At 36.5% G+C, this 26,277-nt stretch overlaps 1 protein-coding gene across 1 annotated transcript in view; it reads right to left on the minus strand.

Moving 5' to 3' along the window:
• LOC134153153 (guanine nucleotide-binding protein G(q) subunit alpha) overlaps nt 1-26,277 on the minus strand; it is a 129,489-nt gene that overhangs the window by 85,478 nt on the left and 17,734 nt on the right. The window lies entirely within an intron of this gene.

The following is a 26,277-nucleotide window of genomic DNA, read 5'->3' on the forward strand; positions in this document are numbered from 1 at the left end:
TGTAAGACAAATAAGAAGAATACACTTCAGTCACTTGACAAACATGACTCTCCTTCACAAAGCAGACAGTTTGTTCACTGCACGGCAGAACAGTGTTAAGTGGTTATGCTGTTTGCACGGTAGCTACAAGGACTAGTTCCATATGAAAACAGCAGTAACATACAGTAACAACCAAGCAAATATTGAACTAAGATTTGCATTTTGATGACAAAACAGGAATAGAAAAAGGACAGCAATAAGAAAATAACTAAACTAATAGCTAAACAAAAAACACACTAAAAAATTATACTACTGCATATTGAAAATAATAAGCCTAAATTTCCATTCCTGACGATAAAATTCTCAACAACGTCTAAATCTGGGGAATTACAATCACAAAAATTTTGAAAGTTATGTATAAAAAACAATGATCTTAGCCAACCTTAAGGACATTAAAATAAGCAGTAGCGTAAAACTCTTAGATAAATTTGTTAAAAAAAAAAAAAAAAAACGGGAGGAGGGAAGCAGTAAAACAATTACAGCTCTCCAAACTTTAACCTCCGAAACAGAGGAAATCAGCTGTAATTAAAATTTGGCTCTTATTTATTAATGGGCAGCCATTCCTTCCTTGAAATGTCTTTGCATCTACAAACTTCAGATAAAGCACAAACGGTAACTTTTTTTCAATGAGCTTCTTGAGTATTCGTCAATTTAAAGTTAAGATTTGCCTGTTGGGAATTTCTTGCAGGATGTATCACCTAACATTTTTCTTCTGCCCCAACTCAGTGAGCTCATCCTCTGTGATTAGAAAGGCTTATCTAAATTATTCATGTCACTGGTTTTCTTATAAGGAGGAGCTAAAATCTCAAAGAAACAGTTCCACAGCCATAAGAACATTTGCATGTTCACCTAACTACTTAGATCTGCAAGAAATGCAATACATTCTCCCAGATGCATTGTTCCGTACTGTGCTTCTCATCCTTTCAGCCCAGATCTTATTCTGATCATTTTATAAAGCTTTTATGCCTCATGCTATAATATTTGGCTTCCAAGACAAAGGGAACCTTATGCCTTGTCTGATGTTCTAAGTGTCTCATCAGAGAAGTGTATTTCACAAGCAGAGCAACGTAAAGCTAAGAGCATGAAGCTGCACTGGCAACCTGTATTATTTCTCAGATAGTGTACACTCCAAAAATCCTACCTGGAAGCCTTTGAAAGCTTCCTTCACCAAGGACTTTGCTTTGGTATCTTCAGCCCATCTCACTCATGTCTAAAACAAACTTCCAAGGCAAATCTTCCTTACCCACACCTTCCCAAAAAATCAAATGAAGTGCTATACACAGACCTGTTCTACTTTTTTCTACAATTGCTTTTGTAATGAAAAAGAACCTTCTCCAAAGTTGTAAAGTTGGACGGAAACTGCTCCCATGCCAAGGCTTCAGTTGGCCTGTCAGCCCGTGCCACAGTTAAGAGTGTCACCGACTATCTGCGGTGACAGATCTGGCAGACCCCAGATAGAAGTCTCCCCTTGCAGTCTAATAACTGTGTGTTAGCCAAATCATGGGCTGTGCAGAAGGGGTATTAAGTTACAGGCAATACTTCATCTTGGATCAATGCTAAGTTTGTATCTTCCAATTTGTCTGAACTACAGGAGAGATCTTTGTACTTCTGGAATCTGCCAAAGGGAGCAAACATGACTTCTTCTGACAGTTTATAAAAACTACAGACTTACATAAAATAGAACTATTACATACTGAAAAACGCTTGCGGTTCCCTTCGACAATTTCAATTTTTCCCTTTTTCTAAAACCTACATGATGGACATATGGTCTTATATATACAGTGAAATAAAGTACCATACCAAAGATCTTTTAATAATTGCGTAACATTTTCCAGTTTTTCCTGCAAGATATATGTCATGCATTTAGTATGAAAGTCAAGACGTTCAAGATGAATGTGTAAGGCACAAAATTTCTATAATATGTTTTTTTGGTAAGACTAACTCTTTTATAAACAGTTCTACTATAACTAATGCATAAGAAAATCACTTGCACCAAACATCTCTAAACCATCTGAATACAAAATGACTTCCGTTTTCGGTCAATGTGATACTTTTTCAAGAGGAAACCCAGATTCCTTCAAAATCACAAAATACAAACTTAGCACGAGATGGAAAGAACAGGCTGGTGTTATCTACTCTGCTTTAAAAATGAAATTTTAAATTCCTTTAACTCTATATTGTAAGTTTATGCAGCAATCAAAGTCAGATAATCGGAAAGAAATCATGTTGATAGAGCAATCTGCATTACATTAAAGAAGACAGTAGTTCAGATTACTTGTACTTTCAAAATAAGTCTGTAGAAGTTGCTACATATGGGCAAACAAAATTAAAACCAAAGTAGAATCTTAACACATCAGGAGTCCACATTTTATTCAACTTTATAGTTCTTTAAATGGGTGGTATTGTACTAAAGCTTTGTCACCCAAAGAAAAATCAACTGCACTTGGAGATCTACAGGTATAATAAAATTTGCAAACAAGATGATTTCCTGGTGCTGAAGTAAGATGTTTCTCCCACAGATTAATCTTATGGTTAAATCAGCAGCAACAATGAAGAGAACTTTTCTAGTGCTCCTTAACTTTGTGGAGTGTTACTTATAGACAACCAAAGTGTGAAAACTAGTCCTGATGAAAAAGAAGTCATGCAAAATTTCCAAGGACAGAAAAAACTAAAATGGGATAAAACAGCAAGAATGACAGATATGATAGTATTTAGAAAATTGTACAAAAATTATGAGGAAGTTCATTTTTGGCACAATACATAGGAACTTTTATCACTTTACATTAGTAGCTTCTATTGGATCATTCTGATCAAAGGGAAGAAAGTCCCTATTTTGGCATTTTTTAACCCTGGAGTCAAATCCTATTGTTAAAAATTCCATTTATCTGAAAACTGCTTAATAGTGATAGTATACCAAATACTTGCATATCCCTAAAAGTTTACACAGATACCTTCCCCAAAACTAAGATCATTGCGGGGAGGGGGGGAGGCAATATTATTAACTACAACAGAACACGGAGGAGTTAAGCACAGTGAATTACTAAGGTTAGCTAAACAAAGCTGCTTATTGCAGTATTATTCCTAATGAATATTGAATTAATTCCTAATGACTGGGATTCAGAATTATTATTATTCTAGCACTAAAGTCAAACCTAGATTTGATTTATGTATTTATACCATACACCCCTGGCCTCTTAAAGACACAAGACTGGCATTATGAGAAGATACAGACTTCAACTGACATACACTATTGTACTTTCTGTACACTCATTACAGAGCAAGAAATATAACTTGCAACACATGCCTATAATCTTATCAACACAATAAACAACAGCAACACTGGCAATAACCTAAACAAGTTTCAAGTGGGTCTGTTCTGCTTGGTGACAAGACAACTTTCAAGTGGATAAAAAATCCTTATGGCCAGAGGGGACCTGGAAGCCTTACTGCTTCTGCTAACCACTACTACCATCATCTCAGGAATATCTCTAGCTGATAAACAGAGGAAACAAAAGTGAAATGGCAAGACAGAAGATCAGCTGAACTGAGGGAGGTAGAGGAAAGCTGTCCTGAAATCAGTTTTCTGCTAGCTGCCATTTCACATTTGAATTAATCAAAATCTGCATCCATTCTCCGAAGTCAGATGAGTGATCTGTTTTCATCTGTCTGAAGACAACTTGAAGGCCACACAGCATACCTGAATGTCTTTTAAAAACAAAAAGCCAACCTCATGCCTCATCCCCCCCAAAACAGCTTCACCAACAATCCTCTCATCTTCTAGAAACAGTAAGTCTCTGCCAAAAACATGACATCGATATAACCCTCGGGCACTTCTTCAGAGAGAAGTCTGAAGCATGACCAGAACAAGACAGCATCTTGGTTTCAAGCACCCAAGTTAGTTGGTCATTTGACTTTTTTATATATTTCACTGCAGATAAAAAACTGCTGAACCAAAAGATTTAACTGTCTTAAATAGCGGGATTAACTCCCAAAATGGATGAATTCCCATTCAAGCAGAGCATAAAGGCTTACCAAACTTAGAAGTCTGGAAAGAGTTCAGCAACTTCCCACCCTACAAACCTCTAAACACCTTTCAGGAGGTTTTTTTTTTTCAAGCTGCAATGCTGGCAAATATTACTGCATCACCAAAGATTTTACAGCTGAGATCTCAAAGTCCCCCAGAGGTATTATGTCCAATAGCACAGCCAGGAAGGAAGTAAGGTTACTCAAAGGCAGCAGTAACCCCTTATACACAAAGATCATGCACCATTTATTTCATTATGGTTATTTTTCCTGGTACACATCCTGCAAAAATGAAACTACAAAATGGAAAAACAACATTCTTTGTGTTGTGAAGCTTAGAGCAAACCTTAAAACATGGTTCATCTTGAATAAGTTCCAATGCAAACTATGACAGAGTGGCTTCAAAATTCATGTTGTGGGCTGCCAAGGAAAACTCAGGAGAATTACTTGAAAATAATTCAAGATGCTAGGTACACCAGCTTTTCTTACATGTTGGTGCAATACATACACCTGTACTTATTTTCCCACTTCTCTACACTGTAATTCATATAAATCTGAAGTGTAGTATCTCATGTGATGAAATATAAGGTTGTTTTTCAATTAAAACAACAAAAATGCCTTTCTCAAAACAAAATCCACTCTGAGATATGTAAAGAGAACAAATGCTGTTAAACTAGGTCTGGCTGTCCATGTTTATTTCTAAACTTGACCTATAAAAAGGCAATAAAAACAAGGTCTTTTTTTTTTTGTTGTTGAAATTTTCTATCTAAATCCTGGATGAAAAGGAGATTCTTAACAGAAAAGAGACAAGAAAAAAAAAGAAAGCAATCAAAATCAAACCCCATAATCCTGTTAATAACCATCCATATACGTTTACTAAGAACTGTTAAATTGCTGATGTACTCATTCATAGAAGCCTGGCTTTTAGCTTGGGACTCCACGACAACAAGAAGCAGAGGTACCTGGGAAGTGGAGATTTATGGGTCTGAGTGGATTTAACACCCTATGCCAGTGGACAGAGCATGACGTCTCCATCTGCTGTCTTTTTTTCTCCTTGTACTATAACCATACCAACAGTGTTTCACCGAATATTTTCCCAGAAGAAAATACAGTCTGTTGTGAACTGTCTCCTGAATACCAGCAAAAAAATGCTGAAATCATAAACTCATCAGGTATTAAGAAGATTAATTCCTATGAGAAGTAAGAGCTAAAACAGTAACGGAGAGGTGACACAGAAGAAGAAAAACATTTGATTACAGCTGTAAAGTTGTATTTCACTTGGAGGAGAATTTCATGTCTTTTCTGCTACTACTAATCCAGCTAAAGAAAAAATATGATTTCTTTTGTTGCTGTTTCAGTGGTGGAATGCAAAGAATCATATTTCTGCTGAAACTGAGTATAGTCCTATATGAAAACACAGAAATTGTGTAGAATTCAGGCTGGACTGGCCTGACTTTTTCGGTGCCAAAATAGCCACAACATATTATAGAACACATGAGATCATCCCAGAAGCTTGAGCAAAAGAGTCAGCATGTCCTACCACTTGGAGTAGACTCTCAGGCTCGCTTTTGAAGGCTGTTTACAGGACCAGATGTCAGGCTGAGCAAGTCTGCAACAAAATTTGCTTGAGATGAAGCAGAAGCTCCCCAGTTCACCCAGTAACACGTATGTGCAAGTTCTGAAACCAAATTAAAGTTTCTTTTCTCTGCCATGCAGAAAAAAAGCAGAGGCCAGTAAAACAAGCAAAAAGTAAACAGCTCTCTTGAGCACCTACCTACTCTTCCTCTTCCTGACTTCACATAAACTTGGCTCTATAGTCTCCACCAACTTTGTCAAAGGCAGTGCAATTAAAGAGCTGCCCACTGGCCACACAGAAAAACTTCTAGATGGCACAGCTGCCATGAAGCAAACCTTTCTAACTAAGGAGTCCCAGTACAAAAATGTAACTGTTTTTTCCCCCTGTCCTCCACTGCCCCCAAAATATCATTAGAACTCGTATCTCTATAATGCATGCACAAAAAGAGTTTTAAGGTACCATCCTACGCCATCATTCACCCTACACAATTAAAAACTAATATATGTAACTGATCATTTTCATTTTTTTCATCCTTTTAGATGAAAAATCATCCAGAAATTTATAGAAGAAAATATGATAAGCCCTGTTAACAAATACATTAAGCATATTTACATTATCCATCAAATGAACTGTAGTTCTGTATTATCTTCCATTTGAGACTATTGAAGATCTTAAACATCATTAATAAATTATACCTCATATGAGTCAGGTAATGTTATGAAAAAATTTTATTTCAGTTACACTAATTGAGAAGGCTATGAAACAAGAAAGCATCAGAAGTTACAAGCAAGGCAACAAAACAAGGCAGGAAGAGAGCTAAGGTCTCTTGACTTTCATTCCTGTACCTGTATCACATGGTTTTGTATTTATGTTAAAAATTGAATGGAATAATTACAAATATCTCAGTTAGGAGAGAAATTTGAGTGACAACCTTCGAGATTTAATAAATCTCAGCTTTAAATTAAGAGCCATCAACAAAAAGCCTAACAGAGGTGTACATGTTGCTCAACTGCAAAGTGTTTGATCCACTGACAGAATCTCTTTAAATTAAAATTGCTACATACTCATCTGTTCAATTATTTATTTTGTTCATAATGAATATTTGCATATTGCACTTGCTTATCACTTTGCTATTCATCAAATTACCTCCTTTGTATCATTTTAATAATTTATAAACATAGAGTTAAGATGACTATCAGAATTCTGTTTAAAAAAGCAAAATATCATTTCTGATAACTGAAGAAAAGAAAAGAAAAAGGAACAGAAAAGAACAGAAAAGAACAGAAAAGAAAAGAAAAGAAAAGAAAAGAAAAGAAAAGAAAAGAAAAGAAAAGAAAAGAAAAGGAAAGGAAAGGACTGGCAAAATAAGTAAAGATTCCTTCCAAAGCAAGAGCTGCTAGAGTTTTATGAATACAGCTCAGAATGTAAAGAATTGCATCAAACAAGTAGTGTGAAACATCAACACCAATCCACAGTGAATTGTTTCAAGAATAGTCTTAAACATTCTTTAAATATTAACGCAAAACTAAGCAAATGTTATCCATTAAAAAAGATCAGCAAGGCTGTCATACATTTTCCTTTCCAAAATGGGATTATAAATTCAATATCAACTACCTATACCTAAGAATTATTTTTTTCTCTCAAATTCATTAATATATGAATATATATCATACTGTACTAATGAAATTCAATACATCAAGGCATGGCAGCTGAATTCTCTCATTTCTTTAAAAAGATAAATAAATACGGAGAAAAGAAACAACTTCCTGTTATGGAGACAGTCTGAATGCTTTCTAAAGCAGAGTTACCCTTTTACAAATTTAATCTGGCTATGTTTGAGCAGATAATAAACTTTGGTGGGTATTCTAATGTAGCCTAAACTCAAAGAAATATAACTAATACAAACCATCATTGTAGCAGTGACAAAATTAAGATATTCCAAGTGACTACTGGAAGAAAGCCTAATTAGGAAATTGAATTGCCCACAATTGTGAAGACAGAGTTAAAATTCAAAATTCAGTGGATGTTCTTCAGCTCCTTAAATGAATATTAATTGAAGCTTTTTACTGAAACAGAACTCTCAAGCTCCTTTACAAGAAATCTAGTTAATCAAATATAATTTTGTGCCAGATAATCAAAACCACGCTTTACTACTACGCAGTCAGGCACAACCCATTACTGGAAGCCAGTGTCTTCCTCTCCCCCACCTTTAATTCTGAAAACAACAACAAAGCAGAAAAACCTCCTTATCTTATCCAGCTAGAATCAGATAATTTTCACAATGCTAGAGCTATCATCCTATGGCTTGAGTACAATTTAGAGGCAAGAAAGTGAGAGAAGAGATAAATTGGCTATCTTCAGAGAGGAACACTAACTCCTCAAGATCTTACAGAGCTTTGTAAGAGGGTTGGTTCAAAAGAGGACAGCACCCCACCCTGTATGACCTCCTCCCCCTGCTTTTGCAAGGATCCTTCTGAAATACTAGGGACTTCCTAAAGGGAAACAATTTGTTACAGTCTAGGTTTAGTCATCCATTTTAGCTGGTGGAGGTTTAGCTGGAGGAAACAGATATTCCTATGAAACTTCAACAAGTTCTGGCTAAAGATCTAATACATGCAGCCAAAGTGCTGCATATAAAGTCTTATCCTCAAAAACATTTTATTTATGCTAGCCACAACTCCACCTGACAGCTAATTGTTGAAGATCAGCCTGCCTCATGCTGCTCTTCCACAAGAAAAGAAAGCAGAAGCACATAATCATTAGCATTGTAAGAAGCAATGTAGGCTCTTCTCCCTTTGCACAGATGAATGGCCAAATCTGTCTTTAGAAACTTCTGCATAATTTTGTATAGCTTTCTTTCACATGGATTTTTATACCCCTATCTAGGAACAGAATACAGTTTCAGAGACCAGACTCATTTAAGTAAACTCCAAAGCACAAATGTAGCAGAGCTGATCATTGTTACCAAAGCTGCTTGGTTATTACCATAGCAACAAACTCGATATAAAAATTCAGGTAAATGGAAAGCCTCTTCACACAACCTTTTATTTTCTCTTATTATTTTAGTAACTGTAACATCCTAAGAGGAGACCAATGTTGTTTACAACTACTTACAAACCAGTACATATGCTTTCTGTAATGTATTGATAAATAGAAAATAGAAAACTATATTAAACAATAGAAATAGAAAACTAAAAACACTCTAGGTTTGTTGACTTTGTGAAAAAGCAACTTATCTGCTATCTGAATAAAAACTGGGGCTGAACTTCTAACTTCTTTTTATATTCCATCTATTGTCCTTCATCTCTGCTCATAAATTCAGCTGAAAATACTAGAAACAATCCAACTGAAAATACTAGAAATTGTGTGGACCATGTGACACTATATGTCTGGTAATCTCTAAGAGCTGAACTTCCCATTGAGTTCAGTTTGTTTCAAGTGCTGTAATATTAGGCTCAAGTTTGCCCAGTCTATTTACTTACTGAGGTAGAGAGTTACATAAAATATATCATAGAATCACAGAATGGTTGAGGAAGGAAGGGACCTCTGGAGATCATCTAGTCCACCTCCCCTGCTCAAGCAGGGTCACCTCGAGCATGTCAGACAGGGTTGCATCCAGGTAGGTTTTGTGATCCTCTAGGATTGCAAGTGTAAGAGATAATGGAGTACTCATCAGCAATTATGGAGACTATTTCAGATCAACAAAGCCAAAATGACATTAAACTGCCCTTAACTTCTACAGTGGTGTACGATTCTGAGCCACTAAGTAAGCCTATCTAATGCAAAGTTTAAAATAATGTTGAAAAAACAATCATGTTAAAAAACAGTTTATAATCTGGTTAACATTCACTAATATCGCCAAGAAAGATTCTTTAATTCAGGAAACACAATTCACCATATTGTTGACATAAGACTTATTATAAGAAAATATTACCATGAAAAGCATCAAAATGGCTCAACGGTAAATAATTTAGATATTTCTAGTCTCTTATCAAAGTCTATATTTACGTATTTTAAGTGTGACATATTCTATTGTTATGCACATTTGTAAAATGAAGCAATAACATATGATCTTCAAGTTTATGTTTCAGAAGGCTTTGAGTGTTTCTTATGAGGAAGTTTATTATTTAAATTCCTTTCTAGTCTCTTTTATTTTCTGTTACTCAGAGGGATTATGAACAGACATAATTCGTATTCCTAGCAACACTGTTTCGGGAATAGTATAAAACACTTTAATGTGCTTAATCAAAAGCAAGGACAAATACTGTTAGCATTAAAAATCATAGTGATTTTGCTGTATTTTTAGCATAGGGGAAATAAGATACCTTTATTCCTTTTTAAAAAAATATACATATCTATCTTCAGAAAATGTGATCTTCATGTCTGATATACAGTAACAGTTTTGTTCTTTTTTTCTTTTTTCCCTACGATTGTTTAATCATTCAGTTTCTCTCCATTGAATGAAATTTCAGTCATTATAACTGGAAAAAAAGAATCTGGATCGCTTGATGTTTTCTAGTATCAAATATTATTATCATATACAAAAACATATTGAGGAAAAAAAAATTTACTATGCAAATACGATCTCATACTTTGCACATTCTGCTTTCATGAATTGTAGATAGAGTATTTGGTACTCTGTTTTCTAATTTATATTATAGAATTTTAGAGAAGAATTGTAATACCTGGAGAGTATGCTTGATCTATATTTGTATAATTAAAAACGGTGATTAAAAAAGTGATATGTTATGTAATTTGCTCATTTTTAAGAGCATTTTAACATTGTAAGTACAAAAACATAAAAATACACTTTCCAAAAAAGATTTTGGGGTAATATTTAGCATATTTTATGTTTGCAAGATCTATTTTAAGAGTTTGACACTAACTTTTGACCTACCACGCATATAAAGGGCCTCCATCCAGGAACTGAAAGGATACAGTAGAGTGTTTTGTTTCTTCGAATGTGTAAATGCTTTCAAAATGAATTGTTTCATTATACTTAAAACAATATAAACTTTTCTTTACTGAAAACAAAAGTCACAAGAATAAATATTGTACTGTTACAGAAGCACAACTGTGTCAAGCAACATTTCTGGCATTACTAAATATCCCTGTTTTAGATGAGAGACTAAGAACAGCAAATGCTTTCTAGTGCTTTCCTGTATTTTTTCTTTAAAATGGTTGGCTACTGTTTCTAGAAAATATACGCTAATTCTAGGCTTTAGCCTAGATATTATTCAGCATTCCTTCCAAGAAAAAAAAAGAATTATTTTTATGTACAGTAACCAACACAAATTCTTTGGTTATAACCTTTTTATACGGTATTCATTCATGCAAAAGAGAGAACATTTTCATACATGTTCAGACATAAAAAAAAAAAAAAAAAAAAAAAAAAAAAAAAACAGCTCAGATCACACTGGTGTTTCTAACAGATGATGGGTTACAAACTTGTTTTAATGCAGCTATTCTCAGGCTATGCTATATACTCCTGGCAAAGAAAGATACTGAAACTATCCCCTTTTTTGATGTTTGTGCTATAGAACATTCCACATCCTTTGTACTAATAAGGTAAGAACATCATAGCTGTTTCTGTATGTTATAATTACACAGAGTCAACTTACTAGCATTATCACCAAATTTGCATTAGAAACAAAGCTACTACATATCAAATGTGTTATTCAGATACCTGTCTTGCAGCTTCTCCTACACATAACTTCCATTCACTCAGTCAGCACAACAGTCAAATTTGAGAAATGTGCTCTCAAGCCTCAAATATACCAGCAGTACTAAAATGATAAAATAATTTTATTGCCAACTACAAACAAAAATCTACAAGTTTTGTAACCAAAGTCTTCTGCTGCCTTCAGCAAGGAATCTGCCTGTATAATAACTGAATTTTAAAATAAAATATTTTACAATTTTTGACATATTTTTGACAGCACTGTCCAAAGAAAATACATCTTGAGAGGTAAATATGATATCTTACACTAAGTATTTTCTTCTCATATTTAGCCCTTCCTCCTCCTATCTGTGTAAAGGGAACTTCCTCACACTCCTCCTTCCTTAAGGAGACTGGAAAATCGGTAGCTGGCTAGACCTATACCCACCTGGTTTGAAGGCTGCTCACACACATTTCTTAAAAAGACATCAATTTCACTTCCATATGCTCTTATCCTGGCTACTCTGTCTCAGTTGTGCCTCAGTGCCATTACATTTGGTTACACAATTAAACTTGAAGTAAAGGGGCAGACGGAGAGGTGCATTAAGTGTTTGAAAAGGAACAAAGAAAAATCACCCTTCCAGACTATTAAAAAACAAATAGAAAGGACAGGAAACTTGAATGGGTAACTGCATAGAGACTTGTAACTGCAACCTCCACTGGAGAAACAGAGGATGTCCGAGGGGCTGTGAAGGGGGCTGCAGGGGACACAGCTTTCCAGTTACCAGCCCTGGGAATCCACAGGGAAAGCCTTCCCCTCACCTTAAGGCTCTTGTGCCTTGCAGCCCTGTCTCCACAGCCACCCAGGCAACTCAAAAGCCTCATGGCTATGGCTTTCTTGGCTACGCACAGAGTCCTGTTTCTTCCTTATGAAAGCGACTGTTCGTAGTGAAAGTGTCTCACAGGATCTCAGGACACTGAGAGGGGGCTCTGTCCCTGAAAGACCTGTTCCTTAAAGTAACAGTATTCTTTCACCTCTTTCTCCCTTGATAAATATACAAGCCCAAACTAGTCAACAGCTCGTAATACAGATCTCTAGTATGGCACTAAGGCAGTGAAAATACCACTCAAATTTTATTTTCATCCCTCAGATAATCCATGGGACCCAAGCATTGCATTGGTTTTCCCTCTCAGCCCTACATTCATGGTGCTGGTCACAGTTTTATTTGGGCCTCTTCACAGCAGCACAGAGGCACAGAAACCCACAGCGATTCCAAGGGCAACAGCGCTAAAAACCCACTCAGAGGGAAGCACAGTTCCAGATATTGTGGCACATTTCCTGCCGCTTGCAGCAGATTGCCTTTAAGTCCTCAGCACTTCTTAACTGCTGCTTCCCTTGGAGAGAGCCACTCGCTTCTGCGTTTTTGCTGTGCTCTGGCATTTCAGGGCTTCGCAGCCATTGCGAGAGGCTGTGCGCTAACAGAGCAGTCCCTCCAAAAGGGAAGGAGCCCCTCCACACAGTGTACAACCCACGACGGAGACGGGGGAGCCCGACTGGCTCCTCCTTCCCAACGCGGGAGCCGGTCAGCTTCCCACTTCCCTCACTGGGGGCCACCTGGAGCCAGCTACCTCCTTCACAGTGCAGCAGCAATACAGCCATGTTAGCATTGTATCTCGGGAAAGAAAGCCCAAGTCTAGTTTCAATCACTCCAAATCCAGCCCAAAAAAGAAAAAAGAAAAAAAAAAAAAACGTTTTACTCGTAATCGTTGTGTACTTTGATATAAATACAATGAATAAACCTATGTACATACTTCCACTGTGTGCACATATGCACTGAGTGATGAAGATTTATGGACACAAAGATACCACTGGCTCTCCGAGTTTAAGAAATCAGGTCAAGGGTAACATTACCAAAGAACAAGTTTATAATTAAAAAGATTATAATTAGATTCTCCCCCCCTCCATCCTTGCTTTTTATTAGGAAAAAAAATAGAAAGTAGATTGAATAACTAAGTTCTGAGAGGACATCCTTGCTACCTTTTGTACTACATCATACAGTTATTCTGATGCTAAATAGATGATTACTGAAATGCAGAGTTATTTTCAGATGCAGTATTTGCTCATGAAGATAACAGGAAAGCTGAAACATTTTAAATATGGGGGAGGGGAAGGACAGAAGCTTTTACTGGGTCACTGAGAACAGGATATTAGAAGTGACACATGGACAGAATTTTGGTACCAGTCAGAGCATCTGGTCACTTCATTTTGCATTTGCATTCATCACAATGTATTAACATGCTAGATCAACTCAAAGTATCACTTTCTCATGACGGAAAGGAGTATTTTAATTTACCATTTCTTGTACAAAATATTTAGGCATGACAGCAGAGCATTGCATTATTATGCAAACAGTAGTCACCTGTACCGACCCTTCAGCCAAACTCACTCGAATTCATCTTCATTCTGGTGACCTGTTCAGCTGAGTTACTTCGGTAGCTAAAAGGAAAATGGTTTCTGACAGTATTTCAGACAAATCTCCCCCCCCAAAAAAAAAGAAAAAAAAAAGAGCTTCTAGCACTCCAATGTTCTCTTCAAGAAAAACTGCTACTAAATTACCTGGCAGCATTAAATGAATACTTATTTGGAGTTGATTATGTAACCTTGTATATACAAGATCAGTAACTTCTAATAAAGTTTCTACTTTTTTTTGCAATATATTGTTATACCATTTATACTTATATCAACCAAGAATAGCTAAATTAATAACTGCTTCCTATTAATGAAGGTATCAAAAACATGAAAGAATATGAACTAGAACACAGTAAAAATTATGAATAAGCAATGTTCCTTGCTGCCTTTCAGAAAAAGTATCCATTTGCTGGACACTTTCACAGTACTGAAGAAATAAATGCATCAATTAGAAATGCTTTGAGTTACAGCTACTATTTTACTCACACAGCATCAGCTCTACCCAGGAAATCATACTACTGGGATGCAACTTTATGTCCCTTACTGAAAGCTAGCTGCTTTCTCTCTCAAGCCTCTTTATAGTCCTGCCCTCTCTGGACATGGTATGTGGCTTCCCATTTAATGGAAGTCCACATACTGTTCACAGGATAACATAAGCTACTAACATTATAAATCCTACTTTACCCGAGAGAAAATCCTACTTTACCTGGTGATAGGTTGTTGTTTTACAGGCAGTCACATGTTTCTACTTTTCACCAGTTATTGCTGCTTACAGTTATGGTTCAGAAATATATTTCCAGTCATTTTTCATTGTTATGGAGTAAGATACTTAAGAACATGTTTAAGCAGGGAATCAGTGCCTATTCTGATTTTGTACACCAAACTACATACAAATTTAACTGTCATGGCAAAGCATTATAATGCAATTTCAGCTCACCATGCAATGGGGAAGATTTCTAGTTTTTGTTTGTCTTTTTTTTTCTTTCCACAGGAAACTTTTATTTCATGGAAGTAAACATTTATTTTATACGTCATTCCTTTGCACGATAGTTAAATGAAAAGTGTTCCAGTCCAAATTGTTAGTTTATATTTTAGGTTATTAAAATGTTATCCATATATGTCAACATTCTACATATTGTTTTTATATTATAATTTCAGTTCAACCAAAAAAACAACCAACCAATCAAGCACACATCCATTTGTCAACAGAAACTACAGGGTTAACAGTTACCTCTAAATAAGGATTTACTTCCTATGACCACAATGTTAAGATTTTGAAAAGTGATTATATTTGGCATTTCTGTATTTACTTGTATTTTTTTGTAACTCATTCTATCTTTGCAGTAAAAATACACTAACAAAGAAAAACTAACTTATTTAAAACTACACCAGTCCTGTAAGTCCTTCCTCCATAACAAGTGTAAGAAGGCACATGTGTAGGAATAGAGAGACCTTTTTTTCGATAAACTGTAGCTCCTAAAACAGATAATAATATAATATATAGCCCCTCAATCCTTTTTAATATGGATAGGAACACCTGAAAACATCTTTTGAGAAACAAATCTGGGAAATAAAACAGAGGTTGTTAAGAATGTTCTTCATTCTCAGGCCTGCTCTCAAAGGATGGAAGTTACAGGTAAGAATTTGATAACTAAAAAATAGCCAAGCCCTTTTAGACGTATTAATAAAAAACTAGCACAACACTGTTGCCCTGAAGGACCTAAACCTTTTATTATAAAAGTCCACGTCTTTGAAAATTCTAACTCCTTGCAATGCAAGGAAAAATACTAATACAAACATTAATACCTCCACTAACTTCACAATTTCCAATTAACAAATTCCCTGAATGGCTTTCCCATATGGCTTTTCATACTGCCTTGCAGAAGATACAATTTAAAGATCCCCATTCACCACCAAAAAATGAGGCATCACCTCACCAACTGCATATGCCCTTCAGACACATTTTCATCATACAAACACACAACCAGCTGTGAAATCCCCCCCTGAGGATCTTTGAACCACCTAAGTGAACAGAAAAGATCTCTGTATGGAACAAATCAGCTCAATTTGTAAGATCAAGCTGTATGCTTCACATGACACACACATAGATTAGCACTTAAAAAGGGAATACAAGGAAGGGGCCTGTCTCCTGTTCATATGTAACTCATAGTGCGTAATTTATTTCTCTAAATAAATTCTGTTCTTTCCCAAGCTTTCAAGCAGAGGGAAAACAGAGCCATTTGGCTGTTGTCACACTGGGGAGCAAGACTGCAAAAAGATTAAGATGTCACACTTAACGGGTACCTGTAGGCAACCCTGTTCAATGCTTCCTAACATTTTTGTTTTTAAGAGGGAAGTATAAGACAATGTGATAGCCAGATACTTTTGAATGCTACTTTTTCCTCTTGTTGGCTGCTAGTTTTTAGGACAGTTTTAACTGACTCCAGCTGTTTTTCCTCTGTCACAGAAGAAATGCAAGAAAAATAAAACAGCTGCTGCAACACTACTACACTACAGACCCAAACACTGCTGGAAGTCTTTGTAGGTTTGTAAAAAATTAACCAATGCACCTGCCCAGGTAAGCACACAGCAGCTGTTGAATCATGTATACACATTCAGCATAAGCAACACCTCCTGCTTAATTAACAGTCACATCCTCAAAAATGTTTGCCGGGAAGACGCTGCAGGCTCTCTTTAAAGATGATCTACAACACTTATAAAATAAGCACTCCTACACTTAAGAGGACAACCTGCTTACAGAGGTTGGTCCTGTAATCCCTTGTTTATGAGAACAGTTCTACAAAAGACAATATGGAAGGGTTTAGGAAAGGGCTTTAACTGTTTAGAAAAATGTCATCTAGTAAATAACAGTAAGTACAGCAACTATGCAACTATATCAGAGTACCTTAGTTGGTGTAACTAAGCAATTAAAGACTGCTTTCTCACCATGACCTAAAGATAATAAAATTACAGAAATGTGTTACTATTTGGATCAAAATCAAGCATTTTTAACAGAATGACAGAATGGTTGAAGTTGGAAGGGATCTCTGGAGATGGTATCTAGTCCAACCCCCCTGCTCAAGTAGGGTCACCAAAAGCACGTTAGACATGATTGCATCCAGGCAGGTTTTGAACACTTGCAGAGAAGGAGACTCCACAACTTCTCTGGGCAACCTGTGCTAGGGCTCCGTCTCTCTCACAGGGAAGAAATTCCCCCTCATGGTCAGGCAGAACTTCCTGTGCTTCATTTCTGCCCATCGCCTCTTGTCCTGTCACATGGGAGAACTGAAAAGAGTCTGTCCCCGCACCTTCGACATCCTCACTTAAGGCATTTGTAGACACTGACAAGATCCCCTTTCAGTCTTCTCAAGGCTAAGAGACATTTTTTAATGTCTCAAGAATATACTTTAAAACTCCTCTAACTTTTTAAAAGCTTCCGCATAGGCCTAAGACAAGGACCCATGTCAGGTATCATATAGCTTTACTTTAACTTGTCAAGTCCTAATATTCTGAGCTTTTCCAATGTGGAAATTCAGAAAATGGAGTCATAATTATTTTCATAAGCGTCAATTAAAAAAAATCAAAACGTGAAAACTTTGAAAAGCTGTATTTTTGAGTCTCAAGTGAAAAATTACTTCTGCAATCTAAGTTGTTTAAAAAGAACATGATAAAACTCACACTGTATTTGCATTAAAAATATGGATTATTACAATACCAATTTAGGGTTAAATAGTAAAATTCCACTACTGAGACTATAAAACTGTAAACCTTATTGCAACAATATAGAGCCAAGGCATGTTTAGGCTTTTTCAGTTAAAAAGAAATACCTGGTAATTGTGATCTCCTCCTACCAATTCTACCGTTTTCAGTAGTAAGGAAAGACACAGTCATACTTCTTCATAGAAATTAACAGTTACAGAACAGCTTGGAAAAAGAAATTAAGGAAACAGATAATGACCTCAGGAAAGGTTAATCACAGAAACCTCCTTTCTGTGATCCTTATTAAGGACTTTATTCTGCCATCTACTCTTTTAAGTAGTCCCAACAGATTTCTGTTGACTATGGCCTTATTAATATGAATGAGGGTAAAAAATTGAAAGTATAGATAAAGAAAGTATGTTCTAATGTATATTTTAATAGTTTAAGAGGCATTCTTGAAAAACAAAGAATAAGAAGCATCAGATGCTTTAGAAATGCTTCTGCACACTATGTAGTAACCTGAATATCTAAATAGCTTTTTAAAATGTGAGGGAGGAGCCTAAGAACAAAGTTACATGGTTTGAGTAGTTAGCGTGTATCAGCTGCTCCACAGCAGAAGTTTAACTTCACATGTGCAATGCCTACTGTTTTTCAAATTAATTTAGCTCTTTTTAATTTCACTAAATTCTATCAGACTTACTAATTAACAAGATCAAACAAGTTAAAATGCTGTCCTGAAGCGTGACTTATCTATGCTATAGCATGACAACTGAGGACAATCTTCTAGAGAGTCCACTCTATAATTTCCTAGAAACTATCATATTTTTATAAACTTAACTGTCCAGTAAAAGGTGAAAAACCTTTCATTTTGAACTGATTTGCCACATTTAATGTAGCTCTATTATTGAAGTTTATTCTTAACCTGTTCTCATTCTTTTTCAGTTCCATATGAGAAACAGTTCTTTGCTAGATACTCCTTTAAATTGGAAAACTAGATATACAGGTCCTGATCTTATTTCAACTTACTAGTGAAATATCCATCTATCTGAATGAGAACAGATTAGAGCACAACCTGGTTATGCCAGCTGAATGGGATTTATCACTTCTCAGATTAGTTGCTCACCAATGTTTTTATATTATTCTTATAATAATAAGAAATAAAAGCAAACATTAACTTATTAATAAACAAACAGAAGGAATAGAAATCAATGTAATTTTCCTGCATTACTTAAAAAAATTACTGGTACTTATCTATCGAACCAATTTCAGGGCTGTTTATATTTGTTTTTTCTATACATTTCAACTGAATTAAGAGATTTTTTCCCTCCAAATTCCACACAAAATTTTTTAGGGAGGAATAGCCCCATGCACAGGCTGGGAGCTGACCTGCTTGAAAGCAGCTCTCAGGAGAAGGACCTGGGAGTGCTGGTGGATGACAAGTTGACCATGAGCCAGCAATGTGCCCTTGTGGCCAAGAAGGCCAATGGTCTCCTGGGGTGCATTAGGAAGAGTGTTGCCAGCAGGTGGAGGGAGGTGATCCTGCCCCTCTACTCAGCCCTGGCGAAGCCTCAGCTCCAGTACTGTGTCCAGTTCTGGGCTCCCCAGTACAAGAGAGACATGGAGCTACTGGAGAGAGTCCAGTGTAGAGCTACAAAGATGATCAGAGGGCTGGAGCATCTGCCCTGTGAGGAACGGCTGTGAGAGCTGGGCCTCTTCAGCCTGGGGAAGAGAAGACTGAGGGGGGATCTGATCAATGTGTATAAGTACCTGAAAGGAGGGTGTCAAGGGGATGGGGACAAACTCTTTTCAGTTGTCCTGTGTGACAGGACAAGAGGCAACAAGCACAAACTGAAACATAGGAAGTTCCACCTGAATATAAGGAAAAACTTCTTCCCTGGGAGAGTGACGGAGCACTGGTACAGGTTGCCCAGAGAGGCTGTGGAGTCTCCTTTTGTGGAGATCTTCAAGGCCTGCCTATATGCAACCCTGTCTACCATGCTCTAGGTGACCCTGCTGAGTAGGGAGGTTGGACTAGATGATCTCCAGATGTCCCTTCCAACCTTACCGATTCTATGATTCTATGAAAAGCAAGTCGGTCCTGGAATACGTTAATATTTATGGGCTGTAACTGCTCATAGGACAATTCTCATGGCCTACTGATTACTCCAGGGCTGGCTAAGCAAGAAGCCAGATTATTATGTCCTAAGGGGTTGATGTACCTACGCTTTAAAAAGGACAAAATGGTATTCACGGCACACTAAATAGTCTCAGGCTATATTCACTTTGGGCTATTCCCTTCAGAAGAATCATGCATTATCAATGTGAAAACAGGAAGTTTCTCTGCTGCACTGACTTTCACCCACAGGCCTTTTACAGAGGTAAGCCTGGGCTGAATCATACCACTGCTGAAATAGACCTGTATTTCAGGCAAGCGTAACAGACGGCTACAAACACTGACCACTACCGAAAATTCACAGTTTAAAGCAAGCAAAAATGATGCTGGTCTCCAAACTTTTTCGCGTGTAGATCACCACCAGTAACATGGTCTCTCATGCTAGGAGATACCATCTAGATTATCAGGGTTTATAGCAAAGGCAATGCCATGAAGCTCCACTGCAGCCAAGAGTTGTTCACATTAGAAGTAGGATGAAGTATGAAGACTGCCATCGATCAACTACCTATGGATGATTCTTGTTGACTTTGTGAGCCACAAAGGCTCACTGGAAAAAGAACTAGTCTGGGACCAGGTAATTTGTTCTACTTCTGGTGCCTTTCTTGACTTGGTAAATAATTTTTGGCAAATAATGCAATCTTTCTTTGCTTCACTCGTTACCTTTAAAATACTGCAAGTAATAAATAACCTTTTTGCAAAGGGTTTTGAAATCTACCAGCAGATCACTCTGCAAAGAGTCTAACTATCCCAGCTGTGTTCTCATTAGAACCTCAGTATCAATGAACTCAAACACGTAACATACTGATGCATACTGATGCATCTTAATGAATTCCTTTTTCTATTCATCACAGACGTTGCATCTATAGCTTCTGCAACTTTCTACTAAACAGATACTAAATCACCAACTTTACTTCCTATAGTAAAGCAGCAATTCCTTTATGACAACTATTTGTATAGGGCAATTGGTTCATACGCATCCCACTGGCGATATCATACGAAAAAATGATTTGACTTGAGACAAACCAGAAAGTACTTAGTTATTGAACAAAAATATTGTTTAGGCTTCTACTAGGAAGGAATATTAACATAAAAAGATTCATTATTCATATTTACTGTCATATATTTTACTGGCAATCTTAATTAGAAGCAAATGCTTGATGCAATTAGACTATGGTTTGTTTACTTCAAATGATCATCTTCCTAATCAAATTTGGGAGATATTTATTAATTTTCTGTGATGACATGAGAGATAAGTAGTCTGTGACTCTCTCAATCCACAAAGCTAGACAATGATCAACAATCAAGTTAACAAATATTTTGTACTTCCACGTCCTGTGATTTCAGCTAGCTAACTTCCCAGTTCCAAATCCAATCCTATCTCAGATTTTTCACCTGTGTTTTGTCATATTACTTAATAAAGAACTATTTTTCTTATTTTTAAACAATAATACATGACTTACAGCAATCTTCTATAGCTTAGCTAAGGAGAGGAGCCTTTTGCTTTTCATAATATATAAAACCACAAATACGGTGGTATATGACTCAATTTTACAATGTAATACCTTGCTATCTTATAAATTCAGCTGATGGAGTAAGATTCAATTTTTTTTCCTGATCAGTCTAGATATTTTTCTGAGAAACACTTTTCCAACACACTAAACCTATTCTATCACCTATCTGACAAAAAACTTTATCAACTTAAATCTTTCTTTGCCACATTTACTAGTGACCAATAATCTTTGTAATGCACTTCTGAGAAATGTGTAAAAGATACCATGAAAAAAGTTAAAGGCACCTGTTTCACTTTAAGTACGGAAAAAATCCAAAGTCAGTGTCATTTCAGTAGAACTGCCACATAGGAAAGCCAACTTTAAATTTCTCATTTTAAGAATTCTTTTGTGTAGGTACACACACTGCCTAGGTTAAAGTTAATTTAAAGGCTGTATGAAAATAAAAGCAAAAAAGAGGTGGGAGGGGAGCTGTCTTTTGTTTCTCCTGACAAAAATATACCTTGAAAGCTTTGTTTGCGTTTTTCCCAGCCTGTCTTTTCAGCTTTAGAAACACTAGGAACATTTATTCTCACCATCTCTTACGTTACGGATGCTTGAAGCAGTCAGTGATGTGGGCTGACAGTACTCATACCGATTAACTAAGAGAAAAATCAGATCATATCAAACAAAGCCTGGTAATTTAGATACTAATAAAGACAAATAGTAACTGAATGGTTTTTATATGAACTAATCAAAGAATAAACGTTTCCTCAGTCAATTGCTTAGGTTCCATATATTACCTTTCTGCAGAGTCTAACTTGGAAAGTAAGGCAAAAGAACATGTGAAACACCACTGATGGCTTAGACAATTTAAAATATAAAATACTATAAAAAACCAAGATGTTCAAAGTTTTTTCGTGTAACAGATTACTGATTTTAAATTACTGCAGACACTAACATACAGAAAAATAGAGTATCTCATGAGTCTTCATGATAATCAGACTTAATTAAATAAAGGCTACTTTTAAACCTAAATCAATCTGTCTAAAGGATTAGTATTTCATTATAACCCATCACTAACACTGTTAAGGAAAAATCCTGAGGTGAAATGCCAGTTCCATTATTTTTGTGCAAAACAGTAGTCAACTACTTGGGTCAGGTTTTCATCCTGCATGCATAAAACATCACACAAAGATGTCTAGCACACATAAACCTTTTATAACGCTAGCTGTGCTTCACAGCTCTGAAAATGAAAACCCGACCTTCCTCAAATCTGCAGGCATAGCAAAACTCTCAGCTGGAAACACTGTCCAGAGCATTCCTTCAGGTACACTGACATTAGTCTAAGTTAAATTCAGGAATGCACTTCTGAAATAACATCCTGATCATCCCTGCTTATTTTGCTTTCATCCATTATGACAGCCTCTCAGCAAATTCAATTTCTTTACAAAGAAATTAGGACAAAGGGAAATGAAGAAGTACCCACGGACTTCAGGAGCACACTTAATGTAGTCTAGCCAAAACAGGCTTTAGTTCTTGGGATTGGACTAGAGCTGGTCTGAAGCAGAAATACCCTGGAATAAGGAAAACAGGTTCTCAGCACCTACTGTTTTGCCCTGTAGACCCAGTCTCCTGTCTACTACTAGCACTGCTTGCTAATGTGGACATAGCCTTTGTCTCCTGCTCCTCCACTTACCATCACAGGGATAATAATAATTACCTACTTACCTCTCTCACTGAGGTGACAAAGCAACTGCTTAGCTAGTGGATGTAAAGCACTCTGCAAATGTGAAATGCTGTATAACTATTCCCTTTATTACAAATACCCTCATGCCATTTTCATCCAAGAAAAAAGCAAAGAGGAAGCAAGAATGAATTTGGAGTATCTGTGATTTCCCTACTGCTAAACTTTGCACCAGCTGTTCCAGCAACTCTGATTATAGCACATTTATTAAATAAAAGTACATAAAATTCTGTCATTGCCCTCAACTTAAACTGCTTTTGTTGATTTTGGTTAGGATGCTGCTTTGTAAAGCAGACATCTGCCTTTTCAAGTAGTAAAAGTTTTTCTAGGTCTGAGAAGGATGTTTAAGATCTACTGACCAGGACCAAAAAAATTATGCAAAAATTAATTGAATCGTTCTTATTGTTATTGCTATACACAATAGAAGCAACAAATATCTGCTAGTACTTTGATCACTTCTTCAATTTATTTATTCTTAATTAATTTAACAAAAGACAATGCAAGGTATTTGTGCAAAATACTTTTCGAAAAGCATTTTATTAATTATTATCTTTAACTTATCCGTTTAGCATTAAGTTCCTTGCCAAAGCAGATTTGGCATTACAGTTGCTGTGAATACATAGCCTGCTGTGAATTTGAAGACCCATACTTGTAGACCCTTAGATCTGAGGCAAAAGATTGTAAAGCAACAAATATGCTGTCACAAAAGCTCACTCATTAGATATGTAAGGGAGATATATTTCCTATCTGAAAGCTAGAGCTCTGAACTGAGGCTTTGACTTATGCTACTGACTTGTATCCCTGCTGTTCTTGGTGGGAATTCCATTGATTATCCCTAGTAGGGCCAAGATGTCAGCCTATAAATTTAAAATATAGCTCAAGAATTGTCGGTGACTGTAAGACACATTCAGTCTGAATTTCCTCTCCCATTGACAAGGAAAGAAAGAATGATCTGGGATTTAGGCCCAACTCCGCAACTGCAAAATCTCTGAACCTCTGCTCTGCTGCTCTTTATTTCTAGTGAGCAAAATCCATACTGAGTCAGTTTTTGACATTTAAGTTCACTAGCTGGTTAGGATTTTTCTTCTGACTTATACCAAAGTATCCTGCTATTGACAAGAGCAAGGAGTTCAGTCCTTCATTCTTACGCCCTACCACAGCCCATACACTGAAACATCTCTTTGCCTCTCAGAGGGGTTCTTCTGACAGAACTCATCTACCAGAGCAGGCTTGGCATGAAGTGTGAGGACAATTTCTCTGCTTCAAAATACAGCCAGAGGAGGTAATAACCACTTCTACATAAACCAGCTTACTGTTCAGCAGAGTCATGCAGGACATACAAAAATTTTAATTCACTTCCCTCATTTGCCCAAAACAATTCAAACTTCAATCTTCAACTTCTCAAGAAAGCACACTCACTGTCTGTCTACACTGCTGTGTGTCTACACTGAAGCCTCATCAGACAAAAGGAATGAAAATTACTATGTTCTCACTCTCAGTCAAAAGGTAGAGTCCTGGCTTCTGATTCTGCCTGGGCCTTACAGTTCTGACTGCATACTCCAGAACAAATAACATATATTTAATTCCTGTGTTTTGTTTTTTTGACTTCTAGTTCCTTTCCTTTCCTGAATTACTATAACTTACTTCAACACAATATTTTGTTTCTCTTAGTTCACTGGGAACATTTGTAAGTATCAAAAATATCTAGAAGCAATACCTGCTGGATCATTCTGTTACTTCCACATGCAAACTACCTTGCAGAAAACTCTACTATTTATTTATATCATTTGTTACATCTCTGAAGGAACTCCTATAAATAGTTATTTTATGAATTAATACAAAATGTACTCAGAAGATATTTAAATGTGAAACTTAGTTCAGACATTCAGCAAAGTCTTGAATAATATAAGTATCTTATACTCAAGTCCAAGAAAAGCATTTCTAGTGCAACATAAAGTACTAAAAGCCATCTCTGATCAACCTTGGTCTCTTTTCCATCTCAGCCTGCTGGATCATGAGCTAGAGGGAGAACAGCATCATCTGTGAGTTACTTCTCCTTCCCCTCTCTTCCTCCTCCAACTTGGATATTTAGTGTCAATATGATGTTTTGCAAACAGAAAAGCTATTGCATGAGAATAAGATACTGATCAGTCTTCAGTAGAAGGCAAATTCCTGATCATTCTGGAAAAAGGAATCAACCAGCAGGATCCAAGCTTTATTCGTTATTTTAAGTGATTGACAGGCAAATAGCAATATTGGTCATTCGCACTCATTCCCTGACAATTCACAACACCAAATGTACTGTACAGCCAATGGAAGAAAATAACCAAAAAACAAAACCATAAAAAGCTAAACCTAGATTAGCTTGAATCATCATTTTGTTTGAGAAATTATGGTGAGTATGGATTCATTAACCGATACAGGAAGAAAGACTCACATCACTTCCAGCATTTTTAGGAAATTAATTCATAGGAGTATAATTACAATGAGATTACTGGGAAGAGAATAAGGCCTGCGATACTTACCTTAACAGAGATACTGCTAGTTTAAGAAAAGTCGAAATACTCTTAAATGACACGCCATAACATATAATCGCAATAGTCTGCATTATTAGAAAAACGATCTACCTTGCTTGCTGACACACATAAAGGACTGCCCAAAATCCAAAACAAAATTAGGATGAAGGCATTATACTCTTGAATTTGCACTATCAATTGGCCACGGAAGTTTCCCACTCCAAAAAGAATTGGAGTGATAATCATTTTCCTCTCTCTGCTCCCAAGAGGAAGTGCTAGGGGAAACAATTAAGTATTTCCTGTCTGTTTTTAAGTAGCCTTCCTATAGACTTAATCTCGTCTATTTAACTATCCAAACTGGAAAACAGTGAGAAAGGTCCTGACCTGTGGTCTCCGGAAAGAGGCCGTGAAAGGGGATCTGTTAATAAAGTAACTGTGTCAGAATGCAGAATGTCAGGAAGGGAAAAATCTTCATTTACAATTGCAAACCTGAATTTAAGAATTCATGTCTAAACCTTCTCATTACAGTCTCCTGAGTGAAAGAAACCTGGGATATTCAAGGCACAGAGCAAGACATACTGAAAAACTAACAAGTTTACTACACTTGGTTGGAGAAAAGGTGCACACTGAAAGCTCTAAGTTTTTCTCTGCTTCTTATACTCAAGAGCATGGAGGGATTTTTTTTTCTTTTGGGGGGGCGGGGTGTAACATAGTTTATTCCATAGGGGGAGGGAAAAAAAAGACTGAAAGAGAAATCTTCACAGCAAACAAAGGCCTTAGTACATTTAAAGCAGACTACTGGGAAAGGACAGACAAAAAGACTGAGATAATCCAGCACTAAAATGGATTTTTCCCTTCTTCTCATTTACTGATTTTCATAGAGAAATG

Source organism: Rhea pennata, chromosome Z, assembly GCF_028389875.1.
Source record: "Rhea pennata isolate bPtePen1 chromosome Z, bPtePen1.pri, whole genome shotgun sequence".
Taxonomy (NCBI): Eukaryota; Metazoa; Chordata; class Aves; order Rheiformes; family Rheidae; genus Rhea; species Rhea pennata.